The following is a 14,377-nucleotide window of genomic DNA, read 5'->3' as shown; positions in this document are numbered from 1 at the left end:
AGATCAATTGAAGCAAATCTAAATATGATAACTCCATTTATCTGATCATCCAAAATTACAGCTGAACCTTGAAGCACAACAAAACTGTAGATAAATATCAATACTACCACAACAGCAAACTAGAAGAATTACCAACTCAAAACTCGGTCCTCGGGACCCCCGACGGTCTCCTGACAACCATCGGGTAACTGCCAAGCTAAGGGTGTAAGATCCATCACATCGCTGAGAAAGGGACAATGAGCTTAATGTGGCCTTTCCTGACTGCAATGAAAACAAACCCGCACACTCTACCCACAGTCTCTTCTAAAATAACCCTCCTTGCCAAACCGGCGATATGCAATAGATCTGCGCCTCCCCCCAATTGGTCCCGAACTCTAGCTGGCAGACTTGAATTGCTTTGCTGCAGCCTAGGACTACTCTGGATCCTGACACTGCTCCCTCACCTAGGTCTCTATCTCGATCTCTCATCTCCTCACAGCATCCTGAACCTCAACGAGAGAACCATAGCACCGAATGGACACGAATTGTCGAATATCCATCTTGGGCATGCGCATGCCCAAATACCGAGTCATCTAAGCCTACTTTGAATCAGCGAACTCAAGACAGAACAAATCCCTCTCAGTGAACATTTTGGTGATCTCTGTCACCGTCTTGGTCGTTGGTCTTAAATCCAAGTATTCCTGGACAGTCTCTCCATCTTTACTAGGGGACTATACCTTGCACAGAACATCTCCGAGAACTATTCCCAAGTCATTGCGGCCCTCTGCTCATGAGTACAAGAACTAGTCACTAGTTGCCACCAATCCCTTGCCCCCAACCTGAAAAGGTTTAGGGCGCACTTGACCTTCTGGTTATCTAGACAACAACACGTGAAGAAACAACCCTCCACATCGTGGAACCATCTCATCTCCATCATCTGGTCTGAGACCCCATCAAACTCTTGGGGCTTCGTACGATCGAAGTCCTGATACTGGAAATCTCTCTCTCCCTAAGCCCAAATGGCAGTGACAACCACGGTGGCTGCAGCAACAACAACCTCAAAAAGTGTAGCATATCGGTTATCAAGGTACTCCATCATCGCAACCTTGACAAATCCAACCAGCTCCAATATCTGCCCCCGGACAAAAGAAACAACCTCCTCACGAATGATCTCCCTGACATAGACCTCAGTCAATGCTAGCCCATCCTACTGCCTCTGATCCTGATCCGGATCCATGCTTAAATCGTCTCGTACTCACCATAATGAAAACAAACCGGGGGGATATCAGACAAAACATATATAACACCAGGGTAACCAATTCCCAACAAAACTCTAGGGTTTGTGACTTCATTGATATGCATACGGGTCCTGTGCTTTCAGTAGTACGGGCCCATACTACCTTCCACACCTAGCCGTATTTGTCTTATAGGATCATAACAACAACACTAACAATACATTGAACTCAATCATACTCATGCACTCTATCCTCACTTCCTAGAGGAAAGCTACCCATATCACGACTGCACGGCTAACCTTACATAACTCATTCTATCATCAATTGCTAGACGATCCTCCATTGGTTCCAGATAACTATTGCATGAACACTATCACATACCATACAACTTAAACAATCTTAGGTTAAAGGATTCAATCCTATAATGGTTGGACTTAAACGATAGTTGCACAGCAGGACCAAATCCCCCACCCTAAGACCATATAACCCAGGTAGTATGTAACTTAGCGCATCCATTCAATAGTTAGTTCACACATGAAAGAGTCATACTACATTCAATAAGGTCTTCTACAAGAGATAAGGCAACAAATATTAGGCAATTCTATCATACGATTCCTGACGATCCCTATCATATCATTATCATGTTGTTCTAACATTACATAATATAATCTCAAATAACAGTGTGGTAGTTTGGGGTCTACTTTATGGCTGATCATACACATCTCATCATCCTTGATTATTTTAAAAACCCTTCAAAAATTGTTTTAAAATTATTTTCCCTTAGTTTGAGACTGGATTCACACGATTGTTCCTCTAATTCACTCAAACCAAGGCTTTAATACCAACTTGTAACATCCTGAAAATTTCAAAAAATTTAAAGTTTTCAAAACGATCCCTTTACTAATAAAATGTTTACAAAAATAGTGTTCTCAAACATTATTTGAAAACCAGAGTTTCTCAAGATCCAGTCTATTGTAAAACCAAGGATGTGTACGGCCACGCCTTCGCCTTGTCACTTTGATCATCTGAACAACCTGAAACCATAAACAAAATTGTAAGCACAAAGCTTAGTGAGTTTTCATCATTTTACTAAAGGGTCGAAGGCACCAAGGTCGGCCCTTTGGATTGTTATCCTGGTTATAGTATGCTTCAATGCAGTTTTGATTTGTTAGATCGGTATCCTGGTAGATAGGATGTTGTTATGCTGTTATGATCTGTTAGATCGGTATCCTAGTAGATAGGATGTTGTTATGTTGTTATGATCTATTAGATCAGTATCCTGGTAGATAGGATAATGCTATGCTTAGTGATTGGTTTAATATGTGTTTCTTTGTTGATTGTTTATGTGTTATGAGTATGTCGACATATGTATGTGTATGGCGGATTGAGGCAGTCCTACTTTGTGCTGAAGGCCAACAGACCCAGTGCGACCCAGATAGACTGAAGGCCCTGTGAGACAGTCCAGTCAGGCCGAAGGCCCGACGCACGGTCCCAATAGGTTGTAAGCAGTCCAAATAGGTTGTAGGCCCTGCGAGGCAATCCAGTCAGGCTGATGACTCAGTATACATGTTATTATGTTATGTGTTTGGGTGTTGGTACTTTGGGTGAAATCACTAAGCTTCGGGCTTACAACTTGGTTTATGTTTTCAGGTATTTCAGAGGATCGCGGGATGGCTTTGGAATGTTTAAAAAGTTTAAATTTTCATGAACTTTACGGATGTTACAATAACTCGACAAGTAGGTCGAGTTTTTCCCAGCATCTGAACACTAAAGAACTCGACGAGTTACTCTGGTAACTCGGTGAGTTGTCCTGAAGTTTTTACGATCTAATGAGATATGAAGGGACTCAACGATCCAGTAGACGCACTCGAAGAGTGTAACGACTCAAAAATCAAGGGTAAAAAATATATTTTTCAATACAGTCAAAACACATATATCCTTTAAATCTAGGCATTCAAAAACATGATTAATTAAAAAAAACATTCATCAGAGCCCGTCCCAAAATCATATATTGCGGAAACACGGGTGTGTGCGCTTCGATCAAGTCGTCCCTTCCTTTCCAAACGATGATACCTGAAACCATAAACAAAACTGTAAGCACGAAGCTTAATGAATTTCCCAAAGCATACCCCCACACAGTCCACATAATCATATTAGCTATAAAAGGTAAATAAACCACATAAGTCGTGCATACAACATATAAGGATGTTATGGGCTCATCCCCAGGGTCTTACTCCAGGATGTCATGGGCTCCCCACATGGTCTAACACCTTATTGCCATGGGCTCTCAAAATGCTCTTACATCCGGGTGCCATGGGCTCTCCCATGATCTTTAATAGTAAATCCTTGGGCTCTCCACATGGTCTTACATCCAGGTGTCATGGGCTCTCCCGTGGTATTTAATAGGAAATCCATAAGCTCTCCACGTGGTCATACATCCAGGTGCCATGGGCTCTAACATGGTCTTCCATACAAGCATACCACATATACAACTAGCATACTTCCTAGCACATAACCAACTATCATGCCACATAATACATCTTCAGCTAGTGTACCACATATCATAAAATGGGATGGCCTTGGTGCCTTATACCCATTGGTATGGTGAAGAGACTCACCCTGAATGTAGAAGCATCCTGAATGACATCCTTAGCTGCTGCCCTACCAACTTCCCGAGTTGTCAATACCAACCAATATAGCCAATTAGCAATTGAGTCCCATACTATAATCGTTAATCCATACATGGGGTAAAATGAACATTCTAACCAGTATGATCCAAAACTGAGGCCCAAGCCCAAAACAAAAGCCCAACACTATAATGTCCATCAATCCATCAATGGCCAAATTATTCAAATTGGGCCCCAACTCCTTACGGGTCTTACTCTATTCCTATAATCTCCTTCATTATAATTTGGTTTACTCCAAGCACCCCGTGGGACCAATGTTCCCAAAAGCCAAAGGTTAAAGTCAAAGTCAACAATCAAGGTAAACAGTCGATGTTGCCCCAACTTGTCGAGTGCATCAAGCAACTCATCGAGTTCCTTCAGTGTTCAGAAAACCAGGAAAAATCCTAGCCAACTCACCGAATAATCTCATCAGCTCGCCGAGTTTTCTCAGTATCCAAAAAGCGGGAAAAACCCGACCCAACTCGTCGATTTTCCAGGGCAACGCATCGAGTTTCCCTTGTCTCAACGTATTCAGCCCCTTTCTAGTCGAATCTAAAGCCCCAGACTATGGATCCATCCCCCTAAGGTTAAGATACTCGTAAAGTTGCTAACTTTACATCCATGCAAGGCATCAAAGGCTAAAAACACTTAATCAAAGCTTGTCCAGGGACTTGGAGCATGAAGGAGGCCCAATACTTGATAAAGTTGGTAACTTTAAGTCCCCAAAGGCCCTGAGATATCCAGATCTAAAGCCATATCTTCATGTCATGCTCAAAACCAAGAATGCTACCAAACTAGGCTACTAATGGCCATAAACTTTCATAGAAGAAGATCTAAGCAATGGAAGGTCAAGGTTTCGACTTTATACCTTAATGTGGTTGTCACATCAAAGAAAACACCGGATCTACAGCCTCTGCCTTCAGCTATGCACCAACCACTTCAAGCTTCTTCACATAAACACCAAAAAGGCACTCCTTAAGCCCTCACACACAAAAATGGGAGATGAGACATGATTTAGGATTTCTCTGGACAAAGGGGATGATAAGGGGGGCTACAAGTGAGGCTTAAGGCCTTTAAATAGGATACAAACCCTGAAAATTAGGGTTTTCCTTTCTAGTGTCTACTCGTCGAGTTGGGGCCTTCCAACTCGTCGAGTAGACCCTTCATTCCGCATCCAAAATGATCTCTACTCGAAGAGTTGGAACTCCCCAACTCGTCGAGTTCTAGTCCAGAAGTCTAAAAATGCTGAAAACTGAATAACACATAAACCAAGCATTACAAATCTCCCCTACTTAAACTAGACTTCATCCTTGAAGTCTGCTGATGCACATGGTCTGGCTAATGCTTCCTCATCTCCTCCTCCGGCCACTGCTCATGAGCCATGTACACGACTTCCATTACCTACTATGACCCAACTGATGATTCTTATTACACCTTCTCTAATCTTGTTACCTTACTTCATCATTGCCTACATTTTCTGTTCAATAACTAGCACTAACTTCCTCCCATGATTCAGACACTCCTTTTCCTGAATAATGACTATAAGGAAGTACAGTAGAGTCGTCGTCCAAACACTTTCGTGGCTGATACATAGTATGCACCAGGAATCCGTCCAAGCTTCCAGAACAATCCTACACAATGCATTGCCTTACCCAACCGGGTCAAATTCTAACCGAATCACAATACCTGGCCTTCAGCCCCGCTTCCCGAACCAAGTGTCACCCTTCATGTTGAATCCCTGAGAGTACCATAACCCCGATAAAACTTTGGTATCCAACTCTTACCAATAATCGACAAACTGTTATGAACCCAATGAATACTAACACCCGACATCCCGAGAGACACAACTGTCACCCCGATCATTCAATGGCCTTTCCAAAGGCAATAGGACCCAACCACACCAGACTCTCTCTAATCCTTTTTATCAAGATGTTACCAACTAAATGAATTCACCTACCATAACTGGATGTTGAACACCTACATTAGGAATATCGGTTTCCCGTCCGGTTGTTGAGTCGACTATCAACCTCACACTCGCCCCACGCGACCTCCGAAAGAGACCTCGTATAGCAATAACTATCCTATCTATACTGCCACTCATGGGTCCATCAATCTTTCCTACACATCCAATCATACTAGCCTGACAACGTGTCACCATAGAATCTAATATGAAAAGTGACTGCTACCAGAACCTCTATAGTCTTACATCGCACCTAGATTCCTAAATCCTACTGTCTTAATGGTCTGACTCCCTGTCAGATCTCCGACGCCAAACCGACACCATGCCAAACTCGTAGAGATTCGAACCAACCAACATCCCAAAGGAAATAAAGTTACTAGCCATATACAGCTACAGAACACTCATACTCGGCAGAAGGCACGGATAATCCTTCGAGCAAAAGGTTCACCCCTGAAACGGTTAGTCCCAGACAAGAGCTACACAACAGGGTCTGGTCAGCCACTCTGAGATTATTAAATCCAACTTCAAACACTTAGCATATACCCCAAATGAAAAGCATCTCCACACACGGACCCCAAGTCATTAAAACCACTCCAACTCATCTTGCTGCCACATAGATGCTTTCCTTGAAAGCAACCAGGACCCCCTAGTCCCAACTTGTCTGCCAACTGTCTGGAAAACCGGACACCTACCCGATTGTCGAGCCAAAATACACATACATAACCAAGAATTTCCTTCCCTTAGGCTTTGTAGATTCTCCAAGACTCTCACTGGTTTGAGTATGGATCTTGTGCTTTCAGTAGTACGAGCCCACTACTACCTTCCACACCTATCCATACTTTCCTCAGCAATCCTCCCAAATCCTCTAGGCCACTTACTCTACTGATGCACCAAATATTTGCTAAACAGTAGCACAATACACACTGAAGCAACTCCTAGGCTCTCCTAGGTTCCCGAACCCACCCAATCCTCATCTGCTAAAAGATTCCCAGTAATGTCAACTAGAAACCTCATGAATATAGCCACATGTAGTAGAGATCAGATAATCCTTGAAGTAAAAGACTCATCCCTAGAATGGTTCGACTCATACAAGAGTTGCGCAATAGGGTCAAGTCCATCACTCTGAGATTAGTCATCCCATGCTACATGTGACTTAGCATATTCACTTAGTAGCTAACTCACATCGCTAAACATCCTACAAAGCACAAAGCAAGTAGCATTCGGACAACGGAAAACTAACCAACATACTCAAATCAAGCAATTCTATCCACACATACAATTCACAATCAGGTAACTCATGTCACTAATATCATCTTAGGCTTACCCTAGGGAAATCTCCAACCCATGAACTATCATAGAACATTCGGCCCACATACCACAACTCATGTTGTCCACATCCACCCTCAGTGTCAGCTACCTTAGGCATGCAAATTCTACATAGAAAAAGATATAAGGCCAAATCAATTATTCTAAGGCTATAAGATCCTAACCGTATACAATTTTCAAAACATACAATTAGTAGTTACTAATACCAATAATCATTCTCATTCTAGCATGGCATCCAGTATCCCCAAGGCTACAAGCATCATGTATCAGGCCAATCTATTACTGACTACTCAGCACTAGCATGCAAGTTTACCAGCTCATACAACATATAAAGGCATCTCCCCTAGCCCTAACTACGAGCCATAATAGATAACATATATGGGTATTCTTGAGAAACTTACTTGAGCTCGGCCGATTCCATGCACCACACCCTTTCTTGTCTTAGGAATTCTTTACTTAAAAACATTTTTCTTCTGAAAACTTTACGGATCCTCAGTTTAAGTTCAGACAAACCCAAAAGTATGTTCGAATCCCTCAAACCAAGGTTCTGATACCAACTTACAACGACCCAAAAATCAAGGGTAAAAATTTCATTTTTCAATACAGTTAAAACATATATATCCTTTAAATCCAGACATTCAAAAACATGATTAATTAAAAAACATTCATCAGAGCTCGTCCCAAAATCATATATTGTAGAAACAAAGGTGTGTGTGCTGCGATCAAGTCAGCCCTTCCTTTCCAAACCGATAATACCTGAAACCATAAAAAAAAACTATAAGCACGAAGTTTAGTGAGTTCCCCATAGTATACCCCACACAATCCACATAATCACATAATCATATTAGCTATAAAAGCTACAAAAACCACATAAGCCATGCATACAACATACAGGGATACCGTGGACTCGTCCCCAGGGTCTTACTCCGAGATACCATGGGCTCCCCACATGGTCTTACACCTAAGTGCCATGGGCTCTCCCATGGTCTTTAATAGGAAATCCATGGGCTCTCCACATGGTCTTACATTTGGGTTCCATGGGCTCTCCCATGGTTATTAAAATCCATAGACTCTCCACATGGTCTTACATCTAGGTGCCATGGGCTCTCCACATAGTCTTACATCCAGGTGTCATGGGCTCTCCTATGGTCTTCCATACAAGCATACCACATATACAACTAGCATACTTCCTAGCACATAACCAACTACCATGCCACATAATACAACTTTAGTTAGTATACCACATATCATAAAATGGGTCGGCCTTGGTGCCTTTGACCAATTGGTATGGTGAAGAGACTCACCTTAAATGAAGAAGCTTCCCGAATGACATCCTTAGCTGCTGCCCAGTCGACTTCCCGAGTTGTCAATACCAACCAGTATACCCAATTAGCAATTGAGCCCCATATTATAATCCTTAATACATACATGGGGTAAAATGACCATTCTACCCCTAGCCCAGTATGATTAAAAACTGAGGACCAAGCCCAAAACAAAAGCCCAACACTATAATGTCCATAAATCCATCAATGGCCTAATTTTCCAAATTGGGCCCCAACTCCCTACAGCTATTACTCTAATCCCATAATCTCCTTCATTATAATTTGGTTTACTCCAAGCACCCCTTGGGACTAATTTTCCTAAAGTCAAAGTCAACAGTCAAGGTCAACAGTCCATGTTGACCCAACTCGTCGAGTTCCTTCAGTGTTCAAAAAGTCGGGAAAAACCCTGGCCAACTCGCCGAGTTTGCTTAGTATCTATAAAGCTGGAAAAACCCGACCCAACTCATCGAGTTGCCCGGGCAACTCGTCGAGTTTCCCCTGTCGCAACATATTCAACCCTTTTCCAGTCAAATCCAAAGCCCCAAACTATGGATCCAGCCCCCTAGGGTTAAGATGCCACGTAAAGTTGACAACTTTACATCCATGCAAGGCATCAAAGGCTAAAAACACATAATCAAAGCTTGTCAAGGGACTTAGAGCATGAAGGAGGGCCAAAACTTGATAAATTTGGCAACTTTAAGTCCCCAAAGGCCCTGAGATGCCCAGATCTAAAGCCATATCTTCATATCATGCTCAAAACCAAGAATGATACCAAACTAGGCTAATAATGTCCATAAACCTTCATAGAAGAAGATCTAAGAAATGGAAGGTCAAGGTTTCGACTTTATACCTTAATGTGGTTGTCACATCAAAGAAAACACCGGATCTACAGCCTCTGCCTTCAGCTATGCACCAACCACTTCAAGCTTCTTCACATAAACTCCAAAAAGGCACCCCCTTAAGCCCTAACACACAAAAATGGGAGATGATACATGATTTAGGGTTTCTCTAGACAAAGCGGATGATAAGGGAGGCTACAAGTGAGGCTTAAAGCCTTTAAATAGGGTATAAACCCTGAAAATTTGGGTTTTCCTTTCCAGTATCTACTCGTTGAGTAGACCCTTCATTGCACGTCCAAAATGATCTCTACTCGACGAGTTGGAACTCCCCAACTCGTCGAGTTCCAGTCCAAAAGTATAAAAATGTTGAAAACTGAATAACATATAAACCAAGCGTTACAACGAGTTGGGTCAATATGGAATGTTGACTTTGGCATTGACCATGGTTGACCATGTTGACTTCTGAGGGTATTTTGGTAATTTGGGATTTTAATGTAATTAGTTATATGGTGGTTACAGGCAGTTGAGTTTGGATTTGTGAGTTAGGATTCGACTTTATCGGTTCAGCACTACTTATGAGGTGATGTAACGCCCGTAGATCCGGGCTAATCAATTTAGAGGCAATATGGGTCGAAAACGAATTTTCGGCAAAAGATTATTTAGAATAAATAATTTTAACCAAGTTATAGTATATGTCACAAGGTTTCCGTACATATAAAGAACGCTGAAATCTGAGTTATAACGAAGAAGTTATGGCCCGTCGAAGTTTTACGGCAAAACCGGCACGGCACCGGGAAGCGTAAAAAGTGAATTTATGATAGAGCAAGATTTAGCCTTAGCGCTCTAAACGAAAGTCGTATAATATGTTAAACTAAGAACGTCGATAAAAAGAACGCCCAAATCTGACTTTGTATGAGGAAGTTATGATTTTTCTAAGATTTAGCATAGCAGTGCATAGCCCGAAATCTGAATTTTAGATCGGTCGATTTTTAGCCGACGGGATTTAAATGAATGTTGTAGTACTCATAAATACCAACGCATAGATATAAAGAACGTCGATAATAGAGCTCGTATGCGAAAGATATGGACGAAGCTTAGTCTCTACTTTTCGAGCGCGGCGAATTCGATACAGTTTTGTAAATCCAAGATAGAATGAGAATTAGCCAACGAGGTCTAAATGAGAGTTGAAGATCTAATTAATAGGAACTCAACGGTAAAAAGACAGACAAAAACGGAACTCGTATGCGAAAGTTATGGATGAAGCTTAGTCCCTACTTTTCGAGCGCGGCGAATTCGATACATTTTTGTAAATCCGAGATAGAATGAGAATTAGCTAACGAGGTCTAAATGAAAGTTGAAGATCTCATTAATAGGATCTCAACGGTAAAAAGACAGACAAAAACGGAGCTCGTATGCAAAAGTTACGGATGAAGCTTAGAGACTACTTTACTATAAAACTCCTATAAATACAAGGGTGAACTCCTCATATTTTCTTCACACCATAAGCCTCTCTTTCTCTCTCTAACTTCTCTCTAGCCTCCCTAAACCCCTCCCAAGTCTACGGAACCTCCCTAGCACGAGTAGAAAGCCCCGGAGCGTCCGACGGCTCCGAGAAGAAAAGCTTTCGGCTTGGAAACGCTGCTCCAGCGAAGCCCGGTTTTTTTAATAAAAACTCGTTGTAAGTGAGCTACGCCTATACTATATTTAATATAGATTTTATTTAATTATAGTAACATTATTAGGACCTTAAAATAATTATTTGGGCTATTATTATGAGTTATATTGAGTGTTATTTAACGCTTATATAATAGTAGTAATAGCTAAACTATTAATTAGTCGTGGTTAACGTTAAAAACTAAACCCTAGTGGTATTGATACTAGGTTTTGTCGAGGAAAATTGTTTTGAGATAACGAAGTGCTGTCTGAGTTTGGAATCACCACCTAATCAGGTGAGTGCATGGTCCCTTTCATCTTACACATAGATATGAAGTATTTTATATAAACTACGTGCTATGTGTGCATATTATCTAAATACTTGTTGTCTATGCTGGATGAACGTTTTATACATGTTTTAAAGAATTTAAGCTGTATACGTATTTTATATATACGAATATGTTGGGTATGAGATGGGTAGATGAATGATGAGAGATAGAAGATGATACATTGGCAGCTATAGACTTAGTGCCTATGGGACAAACACCGGTAGCTATGGACTTAGTACCTGTTAAACGTTGGTAGCTATGGATTTAGTACCTATTGGGAATTGGTAGCTATGGACTTAGTACCTGTTGAACATTGGTAGCTATGGACTTAGTACCTATTAGATAAAGACTGGTAGCTATGGATTTAGTACCTGATGAATAGACCATAGCAGCTATGGAATTAGTGCTTTATGAACGAAAATTGGCAGCTATGGATTTAGTGTCAGTCCTAGAACCCTGGAAGTAAGGGACTTCGGAATAAACGAATGAAGGATAGATGACTCTTAGGTTAAATCCTTAAAGAGTAAAGAAGATAATGGGGATGGGTAATTGGGTTGATTGTTTGATTAAACATAATAATTATATTATTGTGGGTTGAAAACCCTATGTACTCACCAGGTTTCCCAACCTGACCCACTCAGTTTATGTATACCACAGGTGACGAAATGAAGTGACATTACACTGAGAGATTTAAAGAGATGTAGATCACTAGTGTAAATAATTGTAAGTTCTGTTTATGCTTATGTTTCTGTATTAACGATGACATCCCAAACGTTTTAAAATGAAATAAATACGTTTCTTCGAAAATGTTTTAATAACGTATTTACCATGTTTTTCTGGGAACAAATTCCGCAACATTTTTATAAAATGAAGTACTCTGATTTTTATAAAGCATAAACAAAATCGGTCTTTTCTGGCCGTGAAAATGGGGATGTCACAGGTGAGTTTTCCTCACTATACTAACAGTGTCGAAGGCACCAATGTTGGCCCTTTTTGGATTGTTTCCTGGTTATAGGATGATGTTATGTTTAGTTATCTGTTAGATTGGTATCCTGGTATATAGGATGATGCTATGTTTAGTGAACTGGTAGATCAGTATCCTGGTATATAGGATGATTCCATGTTTAGTGATCTGTTAGATCGGTATCCTGGTATAGTGATATGTAGATTTGTATGATTGTTTGTGCATGGTAGCTAGTGTATGATATTCATGTGTTGATTGTGTGATTGCGGGTGGGTTGAGACGGTCCTGCTTTGTGCTGTAGGCCAACAAACCCAGGGCGGTCCGGATAGACTGAAGGCCTATCGGGGTATACTAGTTAGGTCGAAGGCCCGGAGAATGGTCCAGATAGGATGAAGGCCCAGTAGGGTGGACCACACATGATGAAGGTTTTATGAGTGGGCCATATAGACTGAAGGACCGACAAGGGCGGTCCAATCATATTGATGACTCTATTTGCATGTTGTTTGTTATGATATTGTTATGTTTATATGACATTGTATTTTGGGGGAACTCACTAAGCTTCGGGCTTACAATTTTGGATTTTGTTTCAGGTACTTCGGATGATCACGAAAAGGCGAAGGCTTGATCGTGCACCTCCTCACATTTTATGATTTTGATTTGTGGGATTCTCTTATATGAAATTATTTTGAAAACATTTTTTAATAACTAATGGCTTTTGGATGTTTGAAAAAGTTTTAAATTTTTATGAAATTTTATGGATGTTATATTGTCTTTCTGCCATAATCTCAACCGATGCAGCCCCATCATCCACCATTTTTATCGAATATCTCTTCGGGGACATCTGATAAAATTGGAACGATACAAAGAAGATTAGCATGGCCTCTATGCAAGTATGACACGCACAAAATAAGAGTTAAAAGAGAAATATTGTAATGTTATAAGCTAATTAGTTTTTTAATAATAAAAATTAATTTAAATATATGTTTTTAATTTTAAATAGATTAATTATGATTAAATTAATTTTTTTGGTATATATATGTTTTTATTTGTTTTATAAGGATATACATTTAAAGTTTTATAATAATATAAACATGATTATAATCCTTTTTTACTAATACTTAATATTGCACAAGATACATATCAAATCAAAATCGGGTTAATGACTTAGGAGAGCAATAAAGTTTTAACTTTGTCCATATTAGGTCCTTAAGGGTTTTTTTTTGTATATATATTACACCAACATGGTTGTTATAATCATTTAAAAATGTAATAAGGTTTTAATTTTATCCACATTAGGTTCATAAGGTTTTTTTGTACATATTACATCAACATGGTTGTTATAACCAATTAAAGATGGAGTAATAAGGTTTTAATTTTGTCCATATTAGGTCCTTATGTTTATATTTTTATCATTTCATCTAACTCTTTTACAATTTATATTAGTTTCTAGTTAGATGGTTTCATCATTTCATCTTTACATTTTAGTCGTCATTCACCACAACCACGGTTTCAATTGAAAGGTTACATAACAATTTTTTTTCATTTTTACGAAAAAAAAAGAACCTAGTAATAATCAAAGTCTTAACGATTAAAGCTATGTTTGGCGCACCACAACTAGCTGATAAGCTAGCTTATTTTTCGATCTTTTTTAAGTTGTCATATTTGGCAAATTAAAAAGTAGCTTATAAGCTAGCGTTTTAAAAAGTTACTTAGACCAGTTTTTTAAAAGTTTTTTTTAATTTCCAAATATATCCCTTAATTAATTAAGAAAACATATTTTTTTAAATGTCCTTTTATGTTATTATATAAATTTCAGATAGCTTATAAGCTAATAACGGAACCAGGGTCAAAGTAAAAGGGTATCTCTGACAAATAATGGGATATCCCCGACAAGTAATGGTGTATTCGAGATACCCCATTGGCAAAGCTATTACTTATCGGGGATACTCCATTACTTTTTGGAGATATTCTTTTACTTTGACCCTGGCTCTTCCACTAGCTTATAAGTTATCTGAATTTTATATAATAACATAAAAAGACATTAAAAGCTAGCTTATAAGCTACTTTTAACAACTAATCTAAATCGTTTTTTAAAACGTTTGCT

General features: G+C 39.7%; 1 non-coding gene across 1 annotated transcript; it reads left to right on the top strand.

Annotated features, from left to right (window-relative positions):
* The first annotated feature begins 13,098 nt into the window (after positions 1 to 13,098).
* Positions 13,099 to 13,201, top strand: LOC145013399 (U6 spliceosomal RNA). Its single transcript, XR_013664963.1, has one exon. It is a non-coding gene; the product is annotated as a U6 spliceosomal RNA (small nuclear RNA).
* The last annotated feature ends 1,176 nt before the right edge of the window (positions 13,202 to 14,377 follow it).

Source organism: Lactuca saligna, chromosome 8 (assembly GCF_052625555.1).
Source record: "Lactuca saligna cultivar CGN05327 chromosome 8, ASM5262555v1, whole genome shotgun sequence".
NCBI classification, from domain to species: Eukaryota; Viridiplantae; Streptophyta; class Magnoliopsida; order Asterales; family Asteraceae; genus Lactuca; species Lactuca saligna.
Note: the sequence above shows the minus strand (reverse complement) of the source record. Positions and strands in the feature narration are given on the sequence as shown.